The sequence below is a fragment of the Triturus cristatus genome, chromosome 12 (assembly GCF_964204655.1).
Source record: "Triturus cristatus chromosome 12, aTriCri1.1, whole genome shotgun sequence".
Classification (NCBI taxonomy): Eukaryota; Metazoa; Chordata; class Amphibia; order Caudata; family Salamandridae; genus Triturus; species Triturus cristatus.
In genome coordinates, this window is record NC_140595.1 from 730,364,230 (window position 1) to 730,386,512 (window position 22,283).

Genomic DNA, 22,283 nt, shown 5'->3' on the forward strand with positions numbered 1-22,283 from the left:
CTCTGCAAACGCGCCCCCAACAGGCATCTCCAGTATGCGCCAGGGAGCTGCGCTGCAGACAGGTGTTCTGAGGCCAAGCCCCTTTTTACACCTCTCTGCAACGCAGCTCTGTGGCGCTTACTGGAGGTACCTAGTGGTCTAGTGTGACCCTAGGGACCCTTAGGATTCAAGGGGACTTAATCTCTCAACTTAGAACAGCCACAGGGCGCGTTTACACAGTGGTGAAGGGAGGGGACGGGGCCTGAGGTGACGTGTGCAAACACGCACCATGGCACGTTTTAAATTGGGGATATAATTTCCCTTCAATACTGAGGGCCCCTGGGGGCTAACTAGCCCACCAAGTGCTTCCAGTAAGCGCCACTGAGCTGCATTGCAGAGAGGTGGTCCAGGCCGTGCCACTTTTTACACCTCTCTGCAACGCAGCTCTGTGGCACTTACTGGAGGTACCTAGTGGGCTAGTTGGACCCTAGGGACCCTCAGGACTCAAATGAACTTAATCTCCCAACTAAAAACGGACACAGGGCGTGTTTACACAATGGTGAAAGGAGGGGACGGGGCCTGAGTTAACGTGTGCAAAAACGCCCTGTGGCCTGTTTTAAGAGGTAGTTTTAATCCCCATGCCCTATTATATACTAGGGGCTTATAGAGGAGGTAAGGCTAATCACAGGGGGACCCCAACGCATAATGTTCCCTAGTGTATGTAGGTGTTTTCACTGTATTCTAAGTGTCTTTTAACATAGCACTGGCTCTAGGACTGGTTAGTCAGACTCAGTTACCACCAGTATCCGTCTGAAAAAGTTGAGGGTACAGGATGATTTTGCAACAAGGCTTCTTTCTGCTCTTCTTTTTGTTCTTTCTGCACGTTATCCTTCTTCCTGCACTTATCTTCGTATTTGAGGACTTCTGTTGCTTCTTTCTGCACTTCTTTTGTTTCTTTCTGTGCATTTTTTCTTCTTTCTTCACATGTCCTATCTCTGTAGGCATAGTTAGAAATTAGCATTTAAAAAACCTTTGAAATTAACAGAAAAAACCATAGGTTTAAGGCACGTTATAGTTAGGAATTAGCATTTAAAAAACCTCAGAAATTCACTGAAAAAACCATAGGTTTCAGGGGTGTTATAGTTAGCTGGACTTTTCACTTGTACAAAACCATTGAAATTCCCCCGTTATAGTTAGTTCAGCTAACTATAACTCGCGCGCCCGCAATGCACTGCTGATGTCACATATTACATCACTCATGACATGGTCAGTGACATCACTCATGACATCACTGATGACATCCTTGTGATAGAGTGGCAGACCTTCTCTTCCCCTAATATAACCTTTGATACACACATTCAAAAATAGAAACTACAATGTTCAAAACAATGGACATACCAATACCAGTTACAACAACCTATTCAGTAATTCTAAGATCCACATACACATCCACTCATTCACCAACAGTCCAATACAGTCACTCATACATGTACTCACTCATCATATGTACTCATACACCTATACATCCTGTTACACAATGCCACTCATCCATAGAGTTACTCACACACATAGTCACTCATGCTAATAAAGAATCAAACATACATTTACTTGCATATACAGTTATACACACACCACCACACTTACTTCTACGGAAACTTACACATACTTAGTCTTTTAAACAATCACTTATAGAAACACATACTTATTCATACAGGAACTCTTTCAATCTCTCACTCTCACATATACTCACATATATACACCAATAGTCACATATACTAGTTTAAAACATATGTAGTTACTCATAAAGACACTATTGAGACAGTCATTCACTCACTAACACACCCATACACACACTCATCCACCCATACAGTCCTGCACACATACTGTGTTCAACACATACAAACAGTGAGTCACTCATTCATGCACCTATGCACTACGTAATACCCCCACCGAACCATGCAGACACTCAGACTGATACTCAAAAAACCAACTAATAACCTATATAGACACCCATGTAGCTACTCACCAACCCATGCAGCCACTTATACACAAAGTGAGAGACTGATACAGATATTTACATATTTAAACATTACTCACTAAGCCATGTATTCACTATGATACACTTAATCAGTCAGTTACACAATCAATTTTTCAAAAACAAATCATCCATTTAGACACTTATATACCCATTTATTCTTCCATCGACCTTGAGATATACATATATAAAACATATTTAATTTTCAGAATAACACACATTCACTGGATGATGTCATCAGTGATGTCATCAGTGATGTCATTTGAGATGTCATCAGTGATGTCATGAGTGATGTCACTGACCATGTCATGAGTGATGTAATATGTGACGTCATCAGCAGTGCATTGCGGGCGCGCGAGTTATAGTTAGCTGAACTAACTATAACGGGGGAATTTCAATGGTTTTGTACAAGTGAAAAGTCCAGCTAACTATAACACCCCTGAAACCTATGGTTTTTTCAGTGAATATATATATATATATATATATATATATATATGTATATATATATATATATGTACCTCAACTTTAAAGAAGAGACATCTCATTTAGATGCTACCCATGTATAAAATATAAATACCAAAATTTGCATTAATTCCACTCACAACACAGCATGAGGAATGTGACCTGATGGCTATGTCAAAACATCAACAGAGCATGAGTGTTCAGAAGGAGTCGTGCAATTAAATGTTTGAAGCTTTTTTGAAAGTTCTAATCATCAACTAAGGAAGGAAATGTGGTCTAGTGGTTCAGCTGTCGATCTGAGGACCTTGATTTGAATCCAGCTTGGCACTGACTAAAAGTTGTGCAGTTCTGGGAAATCACTTAATCACACTGTGCCTAAAATGTAAATGCGTGAGATACTAGTGTAAGTATTGATGTAACAAAAAGATATAGGCCACCACTCGAGGAATATAATCTTGCATTTTGCAACACTCTGTTGCTCTCTGGTTAGGTCAATGCTATAGAAATACCAACACATGCATGCTTTTACATTGTGACTAGGTACTCAGCTAATTAATCTCTGTGGATACCCCGTCCTTTTGAACTGTTTGTGAGCCCACCTCACTTTGTGCCAGTTAGAAAGAAGCTCACATGATTTTCCTTATCTCAGTTTATTCTTCACACCTCAAGTCTACTTCTCAATGTCTGTGGGAGGATTTTATTGGACAAATTGGCAGATTTGCCCACACACATCTTCGTGTTCCCTGGATACATGTTATCATCATGCAGTTCATGCTACTTTTAATCAGAAAATACACTTTCTAGGAAGCCTTCAGTGCTTTCATTTCTGACATGCACACAACTCGCTTAGTATCAACAATCTTGTCAACATCCGAAGATCACAGGTCTGGTGGAAAATCATCGGTATCTCAGGGGAATGCCGTGACCCAGACAAAAGATCTGGCCTTAATGTACTACTGCAGGAAAAAAGCAGCATGGAAAAATGTCTTTTCCATGCATTAGCGCATTAAACCCGAACGTATCGGCCTGTATTCCATAGATCTCATGGTGGTTCCTAGTATAAAATGGTAGCCCCACCAACACTGTTTGGTTCTAGCCCCACCGCCACCCCCACCTGAAGTTCGGGTCTAGTTGCGCTCCTGCCTGCATGTCTTATGTATCTCCTCAACCACTGCCATGCTCCATCCAGGTATTAAGAGCTGGGATTTCACATTTGCTTGTAGTTCCTCTTTTGCCTCTTGTAAAGCCAAAGGCTGCCAAAGACAAACCTCATTCAAGAATACTGACAAGTAAATTGCCGTAGCTATGATTATGCCATGAACAGTGACTGCGCCAGCAGCGCCAGTAGCAGGGGCAGTGCCATGTTGGTGGTTGGCCTTCTTCCTTCATCTTTCCGATCGAACTCTCTTGGACACAGCTGTAGCACTTTGTGGCTCACGCCATGTGATGCTCCTCGTAAGACAAGGTCAAATTCCTCATCGCCGTCTCTCACCCACTCACTTTGTCTTCTTGACCACTGAATGTAATGATTGGGCCTGGCTGAGAAGGAGGACAGCAGTCCCTACCTCAAGGGCCTGCCTGTCCTTCAAACACATACGAGTTTCTTCTTCTTACCTTCCTGGCACCATAGCAGCCTGGCTTAAGGACCAGCAAAGGCACCAAACAGGCCCGGCTGCTTCTAGGACAGTTTCCATGATGTAGGTGCGCAGGACGTGAGGATGATGCCACTGTCATTCGCAGGAGGGGACATGGTGAGACTAGATCAGTTCATGGCATTCTTTGAAGTCTGTTTCTGTTGAGTTTTAAAACATTATTAAATGTACAGTGTTTTGCAGTATTAAATTATTGCATTAAATGAATAGTAAACGGGGTAAAAGTAGATGCCAAGCAAATAAATATATGAATCTGACTAAAGCTGATCAGGCTTTATAGATATTTGGAAATGTTTTCCCGAAACACCACTTATCCGGAAAACAGTAGATATTACTTTGTAGCAATGCTTGATTTGACAGGACGTTACCGAATAGATAAAACGTTAGTGAATTTGCAAAATTGTGCTTCACAAAGCCCAATACAGCAGGTATGAAGAAAGAAAACAAGAAAGAAAAAACAAGCCGGCTTACGTTTTAAAAAGAAACTCCAGCTATTGATCATTGAGTATGTGTGTAAGCTGCCCGTTCTTGATTCTGTTTTTTGCTGGACACTTAATCACCAGGACTGGAGGCGGCAGTCATGGACAACTGGAAGGAGGAAAACCCTGATGCCCATCTGGACTAAGGACTCTGAATGCAGTTGATCCCGGGGCCAGTGGGGCTCTACCCAGGGCCAGGGAAGCTGGTCCCCTTTCACTCCCTAAGGACTAGATGGGGGAAAGAACTGAACTTCCATACCAAGGAGGAGAGAAGCCCCAGAGGAGGGAAAAAAGGGAAAAGCTGGTGCAGGGAGCCAATGGAACCAGCTCCCTCTGACGTTCGCCATCTGAGAGGCCAGGAGGCCTAAGTAATGTGTCCCAGGTGACTAGGGTTACCCACTAGGAGCAAAATAAGCCCAAGAGCGTGCAACGCAGCCCAACAGGGCCGGAGATATAAGCAGCAGAAGGATTTTGACCCCCAGTGCATAGTATCGCCATTGGCACCCCTCAGTCCCCCCTCCAACAACATACATTACCCAATAATAACACACACTCAGACTGTTTGATTGGGTACAAAATGCTGCAGGTTTATTACATACACCGTTATGTAATAGGTGGGTTAACTTACGGGCGATCCAACGGCAGGCAACCAACTCTGCCGCCTGCCCGCCTGATGAGCCGGGCAGCACTGGGGCGAACCCCGCCTGTGCTGCCGTCCAAGTGATTCTTTTCCAGGATCACGTGACCGTTGGTAACTTCTACTCACACCCCTTCCCGGGGCGGAGCGTAGCATAGCAAACCCCCGGTTGTTCAGGCCCACAACCGCCCGAAGGACTAGCGGGGCGCCGACACGGCTTCCGGGACCCTCCCATGAGGCTCCTCGGATTTGGCTCTGGCACCCCCTATGGTGCAGCGCAGAAGTACCCTTGGTACCGGCCTGCTTCCAGATCGCCCTGTAACTCTGCCTGCAATGAAAAAAGGAAATATTACAAATTCTCACCCCCACCTGCCAACCACGCCGGGTAAGCGTTAGGGAGGGATGCGGCGTGTGGGGCGACAAGAGGTCGCCGGCATGGTGGGGGAGGGCTATATAGCCTCCCCCCTTGCCCAGAGGAGCCCCGGAAGTGACGCCCGTCGCGTCACTTCCGGACAGGAAAGAGGAGGGGGACACCGGCTGGAGTCCCTGCCCCCCCCCCAGGAGGGGGAGGCGGGGAGGGGTGACCGGTGCCCAGGCGACACTAGGGCGCCGACCGCTTTAGTGGCCCCCGGCGGGGGCCGCGGTCAGCGGCATAGTATCGCCATTGGCACCCCTTAGTCCCCCCTCCAACAACATACATTACCCAATAATAACACACACTCAGACTGTTTGATTGGGTACAAAATGCTGCAGGTTTATTATATACACCGTCGCCCTGTAACTCCGCCACAGCTCTGGAGGCGGCCACCGTCGCCGCCAGAGCCCCCCCACCAAAGCAGCTATGGTCTTACCTGCCACCTCTCCTGTCTGGAGCTTCCTGCAATCCAGATGAAAGAGAACTATCCCTGCTGGTTATAGGTGGCCCCATCTAGCTCCCAAGCCCTTGACGCTATCCTGGGTCAGATAGTCTGATGAAACAAAAGACCCGTTAGGCCTGGGAGGTTGTGCCGAGAACTAATCACCCCTATGATGGAAAGTTCCACTGCTTCAGTTGCCTCAGCCCCGAGCCCAGTCTGGGCGGGGGCGCAGCCGGCACCCAGGCTCACAAAGCCCCATCTATTTGCTGATCTCACCTGTCTGCCGTCCTACTAGCAGCGAGTGTGTCTGAACACCAGCGTGCCAATCTATGGGACAGCAGCCCACTTGCTAAATGACTACTCCCCGCCCGCCTGCCTACTAAGGCTATTCTGGCAGGGGGGGGGGGTGGAATAACTTCCTTTGAACAGTCCCTGTGCTTGCCAAATGAAGGCGCACAGGAATGTCCATGACTAAGCGTACTGTGTCAATGAGCAAGGCTGCCCTCCAGCACTTGCCCTGCAACCCTTATCCCTGCCTGGAATTTCGCCAGCTCGGCTCCCTCAGGAGAGCCCCCTAGGCATACCTGCATGGAAAATCTGCCTGATTCAATACAGGGCGCACTGTCTGTACTATGGTGCCTAACATTTGATGCGGGCGATGCCACGCACGGCCTAGGTCATGGGCACCATAGGGAGCCCCGCATTTCCCCCCCCGGCGTGCCTCTAACTGGGCCTGGCTCCCCCCAGCTGAAATCCTCCTACCGGGCTGTGTAAATGCGGCCCAGGATGACCTTAATCATCAACTTGGTGTGCTACCACAAGCTGTACTGGTCATGAGAACCTTGAGAAGCACACCGTTTACACCTGTGCATACCCTGCGATAGGACCGCCTCCACCCCGCTGCAAGGCCCGAGAGACATATATATTGCCCTTATCTACCTGTTTTTTGCCCCCTGTCGCCCGGCTGGTTGCCGCTCTGTGGTTTCGTGAAGCGCGCGTGCCCCCAGGGCCCGCTGTCGCTGACCAGCCGGTGTCTGTTACCCGCCTTGCTGTTACTTGTCTATGGCCAACTGCCCTTGCTTGGATTGGAAGAATGCGAGGTGCTTTCTAAGGACTGTGGATTAAAAGCTCCAGCCTAGTTTGACCCACAAAACTTAGGGAAACCAAAGTAGTAATCATGCACTTCATGGTATTTCTACCCCGGCGTTGACTATCCCCGTGTCAGTGATACCGGTCACCTGAAGGTGCCACTTCCAATCTTCAGCCCCTAGCAGGAGAACCAAGGGGCGGCAGGCAAGCCTGTAGGGGACAGGCGGGGAACCTTCTGTGCAACTACTTGCCCTTATCCGGAATAAAGGTAATGCCAGGTCATTAATACCCTGTTGCCAGTAGGCTTGAACGCAGTGTTTACTAACTTTCATACGCCGCAGCACCCCTGTTAGATGGCACAACCACCACACGCCTGCTGTCCTGGCTAAATCGCGGGAAATTGTGTCTTAATGGGGCGACCCAAAACCTACCCATGGTTGCAGAGGGATGCCCCACCCAAGCCATGGTATTCGTCTATTTGGTGCCAGCCGATGTTTGAATAAGTCCCTCGTGCCGGATGCCGCTCAGCGTTTCGCAGTGCCTCTCTTTGGGTTGTAACTACCAGAGTGCGAGTGCAATTATACTTCCCACTGAAGGGCTGTTAACCAGTGGCAAGGCAGGCAGACCCTGGGCATAAAAACAGATTTCGAGTACGTCCCTCACACAGCATATGTGTCCCATAACCCTTTTGCTACAGTATCCCAACGTGCCAAGAAGTTAGCCACGTACTTGGATAAGAGGACAGAGAGTAACATACTCAACACTTGCCTCTTCTGAAATAAAGAAGCTCACTGTACAGGTAGTTGTGGGCAGTCGTGCTCTAACCACATCTTCCCAACCTGGCGGATGACAGCACCCATTCATAAAGCTCCTGTGCTGGTGGGAACACATTTTTTCACATTTCCACTTCTGACTAATTGAATACCTTCACCCAGTGGTATCTGGCGTTGACTAACATAACGTGCTTTCATTCCTGCCTACGCATCATCTGCGGTCATGTGACCTGGCTGGCGGAGAGCTATCCCTGAACCTAACAGAAATTGAAAACCCTGGAGCTGCAGCCATGAAAGCTTATTGACCGAAGACCAGTGGACCGGGGCAGCTCCAGGAGTTTGTACTCGCAAAGCTGAGTCCTGAGAACGATCGACGCCTTTAGGGTAGCAGGGCATGTTCAAATTGGTCCCTTAATACCCTTCTTGACTGCTTTAAACCTATGATGCATGAGTCTGCTTGGACCACCCTTTGAATTACCCCCATCGTGGATGGCCCCCTAATTGTATGTAGCCACCCGCTGGTTACCCACTCCTTGTGCCTGCAAAGGACGCAGTCCTTTATCACGTTGGCGCCAACCAAGAACTGGTTTCTGTTCGATCCTCTCACCTGTGGGAGCAAACTAACGTCATTGGTCTCAATACCGACCCACAGCGCTTCACTTAACAACCCCGGTATGCCTACCTGCACAGCTTCCCCCTGCGCTGCTTAGGCCATGTGTTCCACACTTACCATCCCTAGCAGGTTTCACTGGTAAACAGAACCTCCTGTATGCTAAGTGGGGGGGGGGGTCACCTAGAACTTCTATACTAATAGTGAGCTGCTGCTGTGTAAACATGTTGAAAACGCGCCCCAACCTGAATATTGTATGCAAACTCATTTTTTGAAATTGGAAGGGAGTGCCCGTGTACTGTCAGTACCTTCCCTTAGTGGGCATAAAAAGGGGTGCTGGACTTTATCAAAACCAACGCTGCTCCCAAACAGAGGGGCCCTCAACTAAGTGTTTCCAAGGGCAGATGCTAATACTACCGCTTGTGCTGTAGTACGCAAGTAGGCATTCCTGCCTCAAACCTTAAAATGCCATGTTGAACGCACCAGAGCCAAAGTAGCTGCCTTTAGTCTCACTTTGCACTTTGGCGAATGGCCAGTGCAAAATTGGAGCATACATTAAGGTCCCTGACTGGAACCATAAAAAAACCCTGCCTTTTATCGGTAGCATGTATCCACTGTGTGCTAGCTCTGCATTTTCCGTGGGCAGCTGGGTCACTGGATCTTAGTATGCCGGGGAGGGTATGTGACTTGCCTAGGATTCAAGGCTGTTGGGCATTGTTGCAGTGACTACAAATTGTGTGCTACATTTTTGCCCCAATAATTTTCACACCTAAGAACTACATTTCTCACATTTAGGACTGTAAAATGCTCCCTGCTGTGTTATGTCCCGCTTGCCGGTCAGCATTGGAGCGGATGGTGTGGGCCTCCCTGTGCCGTGACCCCGCACCTTCACCATCGTAACCGGCGGTCTGGAGCTTGTTGCCTCTGGTGCCTGCATGCACCCATGTGCGCCCCAAGAGCTCCATGATCTGAACCCCCATTGCTGCGTGCTGAAAACTCACATCGCCATTTGCTACGGATAAGTAGCTGGCAGGGTGTGCAGGCCTAGTGCTGCGGTTGTCGGGGGAGAAATCTACATGGGATGTCGGGGCTGGCTAACTCGTGCGTCCCAGTAATAAAGTTCTCCAGCAGGCCAAACATAGGGCATGCCGTGCAAAGGCCTTGCTGACGTGCCGCCACTGATCGGTGGGGTTAAATCTAGGTTTGCTGACTCGCTCCTCAAAGTGACCAACTATCCATACCGCATTCCATCAGAATGAGAGCAATGAGGACCTTGGGACCTTTTTGTGGCCCTGAGGGGGAAAACATGAAAACCGCTGGCCAGTGTGAACCCTAATGAAAGGCCAGGATAATTGTGACCCGAATTGGGGGAAGTTAAAAGCAGAGCCCTATGAGAATGTCTAGGGAAAAGGAGGCCAAAAAGGTGTATGGGCCCCCAAGCTGTACGATCTAACCTGGGGGGCCCAGGCACCCGATGCCGGCCGTGCCTGGGCTAGCCACCCCCATCCCTAGCTGCCAGGTTTCTGATAACTATGTGTGGCATTCTCATAATTGCAGCAACTATGGAAGGCCATTCAAGGACTATGAGAGACACTGTCTAGCGAGCGAACCAAACAAAGGCAACGGGGAACATATCCATATCAGTACGTCCAGCCATGGCAACGAAATTCTAATACGACCAGGTTTTGAGGCTGCTTTTTGTGAAACATTTCCAAGTTTGGAGTGAGCCTATGTGTTCGGCGACGAGACTCTAGCCTGTGCCCACAGCCGCCAAGGGGTCGCACTGGCTGCAGTGGCATCCTCCCCTGCGCATTGTCAAATATGTTACTAGGCGGGTTGAGGCAAGTAACTGCTCTACTGTCATCTTAACCCTTGATGCGGCTTAAGTGGTGCTTCACCCTGTGTCAATGCGGCCCACGGACTGCAGCTTTGAACCCGGCCCCTCATGCCAGGCCTCCCTCCACGCTTGTATAGGTCGCCGGCATAGTGGGGGAGGGCTATATAGCCTCCCCCCACGCCCAGAGGAGCCCCGGAAGTGATGCCCGTCGCGTCACTTCTGGACAGGAAAGAGGAGGGGGACACCGGCCGGAGTCCCTGCCCCCCCCCCCCAGGAGGGTGAGGCGGGAAAGGGTGACCGGTGCCCGGGTGACACTAGGGCACCGACCGCTTTGGTGGCCCCCTGCGGGGGCCGCGGTCAGCGGCAAACACAGAGCGCGTGCTGCTCCTCTACAAACTTGAAAAATGCTCCCCGACCTCCCCCCCAGGTGTGGGCCAGGATGCAGGGGTCACCACGCAAGATATTTGTGAAAATTCATCCTTGGAGAGGGCATGTGCACAGCCCCCTCTGCAGACCTCTAGGGCCCAAGGTACCCAGCACCCAGGCCGGTTTTTTGCATGGGGGCCCGGAACCCCTATCTCCGGGCCACCATCACTACAAGGAGAGGGGAGAGTTGTTGCACCCCACAAGTAAAGCTAGGGCTCTGGGACCCCCAACTCTGGGCCCTACAAAATGAGTGGTGAAGGGGGAGCAGCGTCGCACCCCCCCCCCCCCAGTAGTGGTCGGAATATCCCCTCTCCCCGTGCCCATATCTGGGGGAGAGGGTCATCACGCAAGAGCGAGCAGGAAGTGAGAAGCTGCTGGCTCCTGCGGGCAGTGAGGGAAATGTTGCCAGCTACTACAGCCAGAGGAGGGCTGCCTGGGCTGTTCCTGACCAGCAACGGACTTTGGGAAGACTGGATAGGAACGGGGACCCGAGTTAAAAAAAAAAAAAATTCACAAACAAGCGGCCGGGGAGTCTCATTAAAAATGCATGAGCTCCCTGAGAAGTGCCCCCTAATGACCCGTGGGGATGAAACTGACTAACACTGATTCTGCTGCTATGGTCACCCCAGGACGGCGGGCCACCATCAAGAACATACAAAAAAAAGCGCAGGGGAGCTGCAGAGGCATCAAAGCTCCCTCCAAAGGCCCATGGACATGTTTTAAAAAAATACTGACCCAAAGTTGGAGGAGTCGCAAATAGGAAGGCCATCCCAGGCTTCATCCTTTGTTTCAAGCATCCACCAGGCTGGAGCATGTTTTCTACACTTGGAGTGCAGTGTCCTAAGTCTATGGCTGCAGTTAATGTGGCCTGTGTGTGTTTAAGGGAAGATACTTGGAATACAATGCTCTCTAAGGTGAAATTTATTATTTCATGTTTATGATCAAACTTAGATGCCCTCTAGGGGCCGTTTTTAAAATTGATTTTCAATGGTTGAAAGTATATACATGCATTGGCAAAGCCAATAGGTCTCATCTATGTAAGAGTTGATGGCTTTGCCAATGTGTTTTAGCCAAGATGAGGAGAGTGGCGTAGAGTAGATACGCGTGGAGCTGGAGTAGCAAAGAGTTGAGTGTTGTGTCGTGGAGTACAGTGGAGGAGTGTAGAGTGGAGGGGCATGAAGTAGAGGAGCTTAGAGTGGAGGGACATAGAGTGGTATAAAGTGTCATACAGTACAGTAGAGTGATGTGGTGTGGAGTGGCATAGAGTGAAGTGGTGTAAAGTGTAGTAGAGTGGAGTAGAGTGGTCTAGTGTGAAGTGACAGAGTGGCATGGAGTGTGGTGGAGTGTCATGTCATGGAGTAGAGTGTTGTAGAGTAGAGTGGCATAGAGTGGAGGGGTGTAGAGTGGAGTAGCGTAGTGTGGAGTATGCACTGTCTGGTAGAACACTTCCATTACAGAAAACACATTTTCAATTGAAATGCCAATTACATTTGCACATACAATTTTACTAATACAATTATACAACTCACAAATGATAATCTGTGAAAATGGCATCACCTAGTGCACTGATTTGTTTTATCATATTAAAATATTTGTTTCCACCACGCTTCCGAATTACAAGATGAATGTACTTCATTGTGCTTTCATCGGTCTGATATATTCTGAAATATTTGCAGTTTATTTATTTTGTTGAATGCAAGAAAAAAGTTTTTTCCCAGTACCTGACAAGATTCTTAAATACATTATCTCACTTTCAGATCAGAGAAAGAAAAGTAAACACCACCGTCGCGGCTGGTCCTGCAAATTAGTAGTGGGGCGGGGCTGTGATGGTGGGGGGGAGGAGCGTTGTGATTAGTCTGAGCGCCGTGTTTCGGCACTCACATGGGGAATGGCAGCCTGAGCATGTTCTCCACCCAGTCTGTATGCAGCTTGGGTGCAGAACATGCTAAGTGCATGAATGTTTGTCCAGCCCACAACATTCTTGTAAAGCCAAAGACTGCCAAGGTCAAACCTTATTAAAGAAAACTGACAAGGAAGTAGGTGTACCTATGATTATGCCACTATCAGTGATGACGCCAGCAGCAGCGACAGCAGGGGCAGTGCCCTGTTGGTAGTTGCCGTTCTTCCTTCGTCTCTCTGATCCAACTCTCCTGGGCACCGCTCTAGCACTCGGTGGCTCGCGCTGTGAGATGCTCCTCCTAAGACAGGTCCAAGTGCCTCATCGCCGCCCCTCACCCACTCCCTCAGTCTTCTTGACCACTGAAAGTAATGATTGGGCCTGGCCCAGAAGGGCGTCTGTTCCTACCTCGAGGGCCTGCCTCTCCTTCAAACACCTGCGAGTTTCTTCTTCTTACCTTCTTGCCACCATGACAGTCTGAATTAGGGACCAGCAAAGGCGCCAAACCGGTCCGGCTGCTTCTAGGACATTTTCCATGATGTAGCTGCGCAGAACGTGAGGATGAAACCAGTGTCATTCGCAGGAGGGGACATAGTGAGACTAGATCAGTTCATGGCATTCTTTGCAGTCTTTTTCTGTTGAGTTGTAAAAGATAGTACAATCATTAAATGTACAGTGTTTTGCAATATTGAATTATTGCATTAAATGAAGAGTAAGGGGGGGAGTAAACCCCAAGCAAATAAATATGTTAATCTGACTGAAGTTGGTCAGGCTTTCCAGATATTCGGGATTGTTTTCCTGAAACACCTCTTTGTTTTGTTCTTTATCAAGAAAACAGCAACTATTGCTTTCTAGCAATGCTGGATATGACAGGGCGTTACCTAATAGATACACCATGAGTGAATTCGGAAAAACGGCGCATCACAAACCCCAATTCAATAGAGCACGCACGAAGGAGGACAAGAAGCAATAATAAAAACAAGCATTTGCAATGCAATAGGTCTCACATTTACGCGAATTTGAGCTATTGGCATTGTAAATAACATGAAAGAAAAAAAAGAAATGTACTTGAATACTGCACTTAGCATGAGTTTCCTAGGAAGATTAAGGAAAGTTTGCAGTGGATGCACCTTAGCACTTTACTTTAATATTAACTAGGGACATTAACCACTGTATTTTATAAGATTTGTATTCAACTGGTATGTCGCCGGAATATGCAACACTGTACTTTAGAGTATCTGCTGTATCCAAATGTTCCATATGTTTCTTTATGCATCTGCTCAATACATTTAAAAAAAAAAAGTAAATAACAATGCCTTTTATTTATGTTTTAAAACCGGAAACAAAAATAAAAGGCATTGTCATTTACAATAGCTGAAACTCACTTAAATGTGAGACCTATTGCATTGCAAATGCTTGTTAGTTCTGCCTCGAAGGCACGTCTGTCTTAAAGACGTATTAACAGTTCTCTAAAATACCCAGCGTTGACTTTGGAGGTGGGGTTAGGGGGAAAGGAACTACTGGCTCACCTTAGCGAATTGCTGTGAGGTGTATCTCCCCTTTCTATGAAGTGCTCGCATGCAAAGCAGGAGAGACTGTTTTACGTCTGAAAATGCACTTCATGATCACACATGAATTCTTATCTAATAGAATACAGAATTCCATCTTTTTTGTAATTTTCTTACTGCTGTGGACTCCGTTTTTTGGCAGGCCTCAAGCGTAAGCCATTACCACTATGACACCCACAACCATTTCCACTACAATCACCATCATTACTTCCACAACAGCATTTGTCCATGCACGAGGTTTTATGTGGCGGAAAGTGTTCCCAGGGGGACCTCAGACTGTTGTCAAACTGCCTCCATGATGGACAACAAGGAAGTGATAGAATACGAGGATGAAGTTAAAAGTATGATAAATATTAATGTCCTTAAATATGTTTTTTCTCCGGCATCCACTTTCCACTTCGCACCAAGCCTTAATGCTTTAGTACACGGTACCATGAAAATTGCATTAGATCCTTTTCGGAAGCACACTGATGTTTTAAGGGCGTTTGTTATACGACATTTACTTGTGATTGTATTACTCTATTATACTTAAAGATTCAGCAAAATAGGATTTGAATATATATAGCAAGAAGGTCCAAGAAGTGGATTAGGAATAGGAATAAGAAGAAAATGGGTAATGTCTGGTTCTCATATAAAACCTCAGTTTCTCAAGTAAAGTGCTCCAATACCCTTGGACCAAGTTTGTGATCTATAAAAATGCACAAAAAAAGCATGCAGTTAAGAGTGGGAGATGGGTACCAAACATAAAAGAGCGTTAAAAGATCTTTATTGAGTGGAGGGTGATGAAAGCAGTAGGTAAATAAAACAAGTACGTAGACGTTTTGTACGGTAGGATAAACCTCGTTAGAAATGAACCAAACAATTTAAAGTAAGCGGTCAGTATGTGTGTTCATTTTATATATAGGGGTCCCTCTAGTGGTCATGTGTAAGATTACATATTAAAAACACAAGAATTGGCCACGAAAGTCATCGCGATCACGGTCGCTATGAAATCGAAAGTGATGGCGATGACGCAGAAAGGCGTTCACGAGTGCCGCTGGCTGACCTAGCGCATGGCGGCTGCGCGCGTGCACGCTCACGTGCACGCAATCGCTAGGCCAGCCAGCAGCACTTAAAAATCTCACACACAAAATGTCTCTCCGAGCCAGCGCATGCGCTGTGCTCAGCGAGACCTAACAAGCGGCCTTACATTTTTAGGTCGAGCCTAGAGCAGCGCATGCGCTGGTTGCTCGACTTTTGCGTGCATTGCGCGTGAACGCGTGCAACCGCCATCTGTCTTCTCTCCGTCACGGGCAATTAAGTGCATTGCGATCACTTTCACTTTTGGGCACCTGCACGGCCAATGCTTCCATTGTGCTTTAAATCCACTATTTCTTTAAAATAACCCACTGCTGCTGCCCTACCAGAGCCACAGTCTTTTAGGACATGGTCCACTCGCTCATCGTGAAACAAGAAGCTCACTCCCAGTACCACAGAAAACACTGTCATTGAATCTTTGCTTTTGAACTGTTTGATATTTCGGTTGGTGTTCTGCCCTCAGTCACGCTCATCTCACCACCCGTTGTCAATCACACGCCTCACAATGTCTAGCTGTCAAGTGCCGACATTCCGCGTGCGCATCTTCTGTCAGCCATGGCGTTTTAGACAGCCGAACTGCATTATGGGACTGGCAGTTTTGTCTTTAAATTATATTTGCAGTTTAAAAATTCACCACGCTAATTACTATTGGAAAATGTCTAGGGAGGGAGTCACTTAGTAGCTTCCGCCTCCCACTCCCGGAACCCCGCCTCCTCATCTAAGTGGTTATATATAAATGATGCAAGGTGAGCAGTCGGGCTGGTGCTTTTCCGTCTGTTTTGCAAATGCTGCAATAAAAGTCTCTTCTTTACACCGAGAAATTCAGTGGATCTCCGACTCACCCCCGAAAATCTCAAGAATGTAGCGGAGCCTCTGCTTTCCTGGAGTCCCCAGGAAATTCACAGCCCTCCAGTTTCCCACTTTCATGCGCGAGGTCATCCAGTCGATGGTCTGGCTTCTGCATTCTGGGATTTGTACGTTACATTTCTTCCAAAGTAAAACGAGGACTACAAATCCAACAATACAAAGTAACAAGCATTGGCATAGCCAATAGGTCTCGCATTTGGGACCTAATATGTGTTTAGCCATGCAACAGTTGGTGTTGTTGCACCAAGGATATTCTGCTGCATAACTAAATACTTCTAGGGTCCCAAAAGCAAGACCTATTGGCTATGCCAATGCTTGTTTTTAAAGAAACTCCGACTACAGATCCTCGAGCACGTGCGCGAGCTGCCCTTTCCTTCAAAGTGGCCTTCTGCCCGCAGCTTGGCACCAGAGGAGCTGATTTCATGTGCACGCGCGCCGTGCGCCCCAAGCCCGAGGACTGCATCAGAACGTAGAAAAGGGTGAAGACATGTCCCGGTGCGCGGCCTAGCTATGGGCCCCTGTGCGACTCTCACCCAGCTTCAGTGGCTGTCCAGAGTCCTGCTGCAGGCGGTCTCTTGTGCAGCGATTCCTGTAAAACTGTTTTGAATATTTTCCCTTCCACAAGTGTACCGTCCCGGTAGCGACAGGAAAACAAGCATTTGCAATCTAATCTGTCTGGCATTTTTATGAAACTTTGAGCTATTGGCGTTGTAAATAGATAATGTGCTATAGCACTTCATAAAAACGCGATTTTAAATTAACCAAAATTGCCTCTTCCTATTTTTGCACATTCTAAGTGTTCTAAGAAACTGATGCAGTGTGGGCTGTTACACAGGAAGAGGGTAGAAGTACACAAGAGAAATAGCTGGAAAATACATGCACCCTTATGGAGTGGTTAGAAAAAGGAAAGGGTAATTTTCAACAAAGTGAGTAATCCAAGGACGCAAGTAAAGAGGCTATGCGCCAGAGGAGGGACAAACACATAAGAAAACCCACACATGGCAACGAATAAAAAGCAAGTTAATGAGAGTGACAATAAAGCTGAAAGATGGCAATCAATGGATGGGCTCAAAGCCCACAGTAAATTCACAATAGGTCTTTTAGAAGCAGACATCTTGCACTTTCGTATACTCGGGACCTAAAAACTAATACAAAAGGTGTAGCAGTGTTGTGCCTGAGAGTACCTTGTGCTGGACAATTTTTATAGAAGTGGACATGTGAGCTTTTGATGTTTTTAGGTCTCGCCTGACCCAGTGCATGCGCTGGTCTGGCGAGACTTATTGAGAGGGCTCCAAAAAGTGCTACCAGGCCAGCCTAGAGCTACAGCGCATGTGCGTGGGCGTGCGCGCCACTTTTACCGCGATTACTTTCACTTTTGCGGCCGCACGGCCGCTTGGCATAGCCAATAGGTCTCGCTTTTGGGACCTTATAAGTGTTTAGTTATGCAACTGTTGCATGGCTAAAAACTTATAAGGTCCCAAAGGCGAGACCTATTGGCTATGCCAATGCTTGTTTATTTATTACAATCAGTTATGGTGGGAAGCCTGCCCTTCCCCTGAATATTGTTTTCCACAGCTGTGTCTTGGGTTACTAATGTGAAGTCACACTGTGCGCCTAGGTACATATTACAGAATATAGCCAGTAGATGCGTCCCGTCACGCGAAGTGGCACCACAGCTAAGTAGCAGGACATTGCACACATGACAGAAGACATAAAAGCAGTGAGGAACGAACACAAGCACCTTTTGCTCCTCTCCTGAACCATTTAAAGCCGAGATGATTGGCCCCCTGCACTGTTTCACACCACAGCTTCAGATAGGCAGAAAGTGGCAGAATAGTAAAGGAGGAAAAAAGATGAGCGGAAAGAGTAAACAATAAAGCATGCAATTAGGAGCAAATTATAATCAGTGGTCTGTACAACATAACAATAGAACTAGAATTTTAAAAAACACTTATGTCCCCAGTTTAACAAAACAGAAGGGTGATTCGTCGCAACCTCTAACACATAATATGTCATTAATCTTCTAAACAACTGCACCAGTCCCCTTAAATGAAAAACCAAACAAAAAAAAATGGTTGGAAGTTTGTGAAACCTCTATATAGGAGAAACAGATATTTTAAAGTGAGAAAAAAATGCAAAAAAGCTGAACACAAACTCTCCTCACCCCGAACAATGGCTGGATTTCATGCTTGAGTTCAAGTTCCACTTGCTTTAAGTTTAATTTATGGTGAAGTTAACAATTTAGAGGGAGTACTGTATGATGCAAATATCAGGAAAACCTACCTCTAAAAGCGTTTAGGGAGCTCCTGGAGACATGATCACATTGGGTGTCCGCTGGCGCAGACACCATGATCAGACACTCATACTGCAGTTTTTCCTTACACATTCACCGCTGCTTTTACAGAAGCCCAGAGAGTGCACACTTACAGATGGCACCTGGTTAGGGGTGGGCGGAATTTGCGAAATTCACTTTCACAAATTATCGCGAAAATGTTAAAAATCTCTGCAAACACACGGAAATATCGCGAAGATGCGGAAGTTTTTTTTCCGCCCGTTCGCGGTGTTTTCTGCGTGGTCGCGGCTCGCCAACTTACCCATGCGGTTGCTCGCGGGTGCGGCCATCTTGTTTTCACTTGTCTCGTGGTGCATGATCGCGAGAAGAAAGACGTGATTGCGCGACGCATGACGTTACTGCGGGCGCGAACTGTCGCGAGACAGCGCAAATGGCTACCAACAATCCAACATCTTGTGGAGAACGCGACCGGATCGGGAAAACTTGTCGGCGAACCGGGGGATTCAGGTAAGGCGATCGCGCGCACGCGAGAATGTATTATTTTACAGCGCGTGCAAGAAACAAATTATCGCTGAGCTGCGGAATGCGGAAATTTTGACATTTTCGCGCTTTCCGCGGAACGCGAAAATGCCAAATTATCACAATTTCCGCGAACGGAACGGAATTTTGGCCCAGGCCTACACCTGGTACACAAGAATGTAGGAGTCGGGGCGTGGCTAAGCGCCGATGGCAGCTAGTTAGAGAGGCTTTGCCGATCCATTGCCCAATCCCCCCGTAATCCGACAACATATCCGTAATCCGGAGAACCAGAATGACACATCAGAGCCCTCTTGATGGTGAAACTATGGCAGCAGAGCTGAATTTTTCCCCTGAAGTCCAAAACGGCGTGATTGATGTCGGAGGCCTGCCTTATACGCCGAGACCTCGAGTAACCAGACTTGCCAAGGGCCGAGCGGTGACACCTGTGGACAGGCGAGAAACCAAACCCAATCGATGAGGGACAAAGAATCGTCAGACACATAGTGCTTCCTCCACGAGTGATGGAGCGGGGCTCCAAGAGAGAAGAGCGGCAGAGATAGCAAAGCTGGACACGCAGGAAATCGACCCGGATCTGAAGGCGAGGCCGGTGTAGAGCCTTCCTTGCTGCCCTGAGAGCAAACCTGGGAGCACTTTCGGTAAGCAGGCAAGGCGGTGACCCAGCAGCCGGGCAGATGAGGAGTACAAATGCAGGCGGTAAATGTCCCTGGTGGCTGTGAGGCAAATCTTGGGGACCATCCGAAGTCTCGATAGCGGGAGCGACAATTAAAGGAGGTGCTCCCACCCAACAGTGCACTTGACCACCAGATACAGCAATAAGGGCCTTGGAGGAGAACATCCCCGACTCAGAGGCGGTGGCGTAGAGGCCGGGTTGAAACTAAGGAGCTGAGAGGGACCGGGTGTGTTGCGGGCCTGGAGTGTAGGCCACGCCCAAATGTATTGTGGTAGAGTGGAGGCCCTGTTGGGCATAAGGTAAAGACAAAAGCATACAGAGGGATCGGGCGCGGGCCTGTTCCCTCCCTGACCGGTGGAACGGTGCAGGGCAAGGCAAGGTGGCAGAACCACCCAAGAGGCACTTGGACAGGGGCCCCACTGGGTGAAGAGGTCCATAATTAGAGGCCCGGGAGACAGGGCCAACATCGCAGGGTTCCGCACTGCTCCACTGAAAGACCACGATCACAGTAAGAAGTTGAAAGGTGGCACATAGACAGTGGAACTGCAACACAGGTCCCGACCCTCCCCCACCTGGGGAGAAACCAGACAGGCCACGTTGGGAGGGCTCGCCCCCACAGTCCGGCGGTGGTTAGTACCCCCGGAATCCCGGTCCACCAGCTGGACTGACAAAATCCTCCCAATTGATTGTGATGACTAGAAGGAAGGGACTGAGAGGAGTGCACCAAACTAAACTTGACAAATTTACGATGTATAAATGCCAAGCGTCGGAGGCAACAGTGCCATCACAACCTGCAGCCGCGGCCCAACCAAAGAGTCCAGAGACCTCACCTTCAAAGACATTATGGAAGTGATCATGGCCGTGCGCACTTCACTAGAACACAGAATGGACTCTATCTCATCTGACATCTTGCTACTCAGAGCAGACCTTGGAAAAATGAGAGACAAAGTCAAAACTGTAGAGTCCACCACAACATTGCTCTATGGAGACTCGAAGATCCTACAGCAATAAGTCAAAGAGCTGCAAACCATCAGCCGAGTTCTAGAAGCAAAGCTAAATGACTATGAGGGGCAGTCGGGGTATAATAATGTCTGGATCATTGGAGTTCCAGAACGCGCAGATTGACCAGCAACACACCTTTTCGTGGAGGAACTGATAACACAACATTTGCAGCTACGAGGCCTCTCAAAATTCTTCACGGTGGAAATGGTGCACCGGGTTTCAAGCCGGGGGCCCCACTGAGACCCAGCCTGGCCTGCCTGTTCAATTCCTGTGACCAGGACATTTTCCTGCATACAGCTATGCGCGCACTGCAGGTAAAATATGAAAACAGTACCATAACTTTTTGCACGACTTCACTGTCAGGGTTCAGAAGCAAAGAAGATCGTTCAGTGAAGTCAAAAAGGAACTGCATGACAGGGGGGTGAAATACTCCATGCTTTTCCCGGTGAAATTAAGGCTCGAGCCTCAGGGCAAGGTGTGGTTTTTCGAGACACCGGAGATAGCGTAGGTGTGGATCGAAGGGTGGAGAGTGGTGGGAGGGAGCAGCCCCAAGGCCCGGTGTGACAGACAACTGAAAAGGCCACCGGCACAAGGGACCATGCGAGGGAATCTTGGAGAGGGGAAACAACAGAAATTAACTCTTCTTGCCCGTAACAGAGTCGCTGGCTCCAAGGAACTAATCTGGCACAGGTGAGTCCCACGACAAACCAGGAAGAGGGACACTGACTTGTACAGAGATGCAGGAGAACCACAACGCAAATAGGTAATAAAATCTGGTTCCCTAACAATATAGGCAGTGGATGTAGGGGAGAAGCGCTGGTCCCCCATGACTCAGACTGGGATAGGGCGACAGGCACTCTGCATAGTTAGGGAAGTGGTTAGTTTCAAACCCAGATTGCAGGGTGGCAGGGAGGGGGTACACTAAGTAAAATGTTTTACTGTTGTTACTTTCATGATACAGAGGGAGCGGGTGAAAAAGGGAAGAACAGTCACTCCCTGCTGTTAGAAATGAGTTTGAAGGGGTTGACAAGGGTACGATTCATTAATTGCACCATGCATCGTAGAACGCTTGATATTAGTATTGTCACTCTACCTAGCACGCCTACAACATGACAGCCGCAGTCCGTAGTAGGAGTACCTGCAGGGCGGTGACGTGGGGAGGGGGAGGGGCAGGGTGGGGGGTAGTAAACTATGGATTACGGAGGTTTACAGGTAAATTAACATATAAATTAATAAAATGAATTTCGTTGCGTGCACTGCATCGCATTTGGGGATGCAGTGCACACAACGAAATTCATTTTATTAATTTATATGTTAACTTACCTGTAAACCTCCGTAATCCATGGTTTACTACCCCCCACCCTGCCCCTCCCCCTCCCCACATCACCGCCCTGCAGGTACTCCTACTACCGACCGCGGCTGCCACATGACCATACCTCGAACGGGCAGGAGTGGGCGGCGGGACTGCCAAAATGACAGTGCGAAACACTGATACAGATCCTGGACTGAGTCTTCTCTCCTGGAATGTTGATG

At 48.1% G+C, this 22,283-nt stretch overlaps 1 protein-coding gene across 3 annotated transcripts in view; it reads right to left on the reverse strand.

Annotated features, from left to right (window-relative positions):
• Window positions 1-22,283, reverse strand: part of LOC146782613 (beta-galactoside alpha-2,6-sialyltransferase 1-like) — a 471,648-nt gene that overhangs the window by 254,298 nt on the left and 195,067 nt on the right. The window contains exon 2 of one of the 3 annotated variants that reach the window (XM_085636950.1): window positions 13,191-13,368. The exons of the other annotated variants lie outside the window; for them this stretch is intronic. The gene's annotated coding sequence lies outside the window, so the exon portion shown is untranslated. The remainder of the gene's footprint in view (window positions 1-13,190; window positions 13,369-22,283) is intronic. 3 annotated transcript variants of the gene reach the window in all.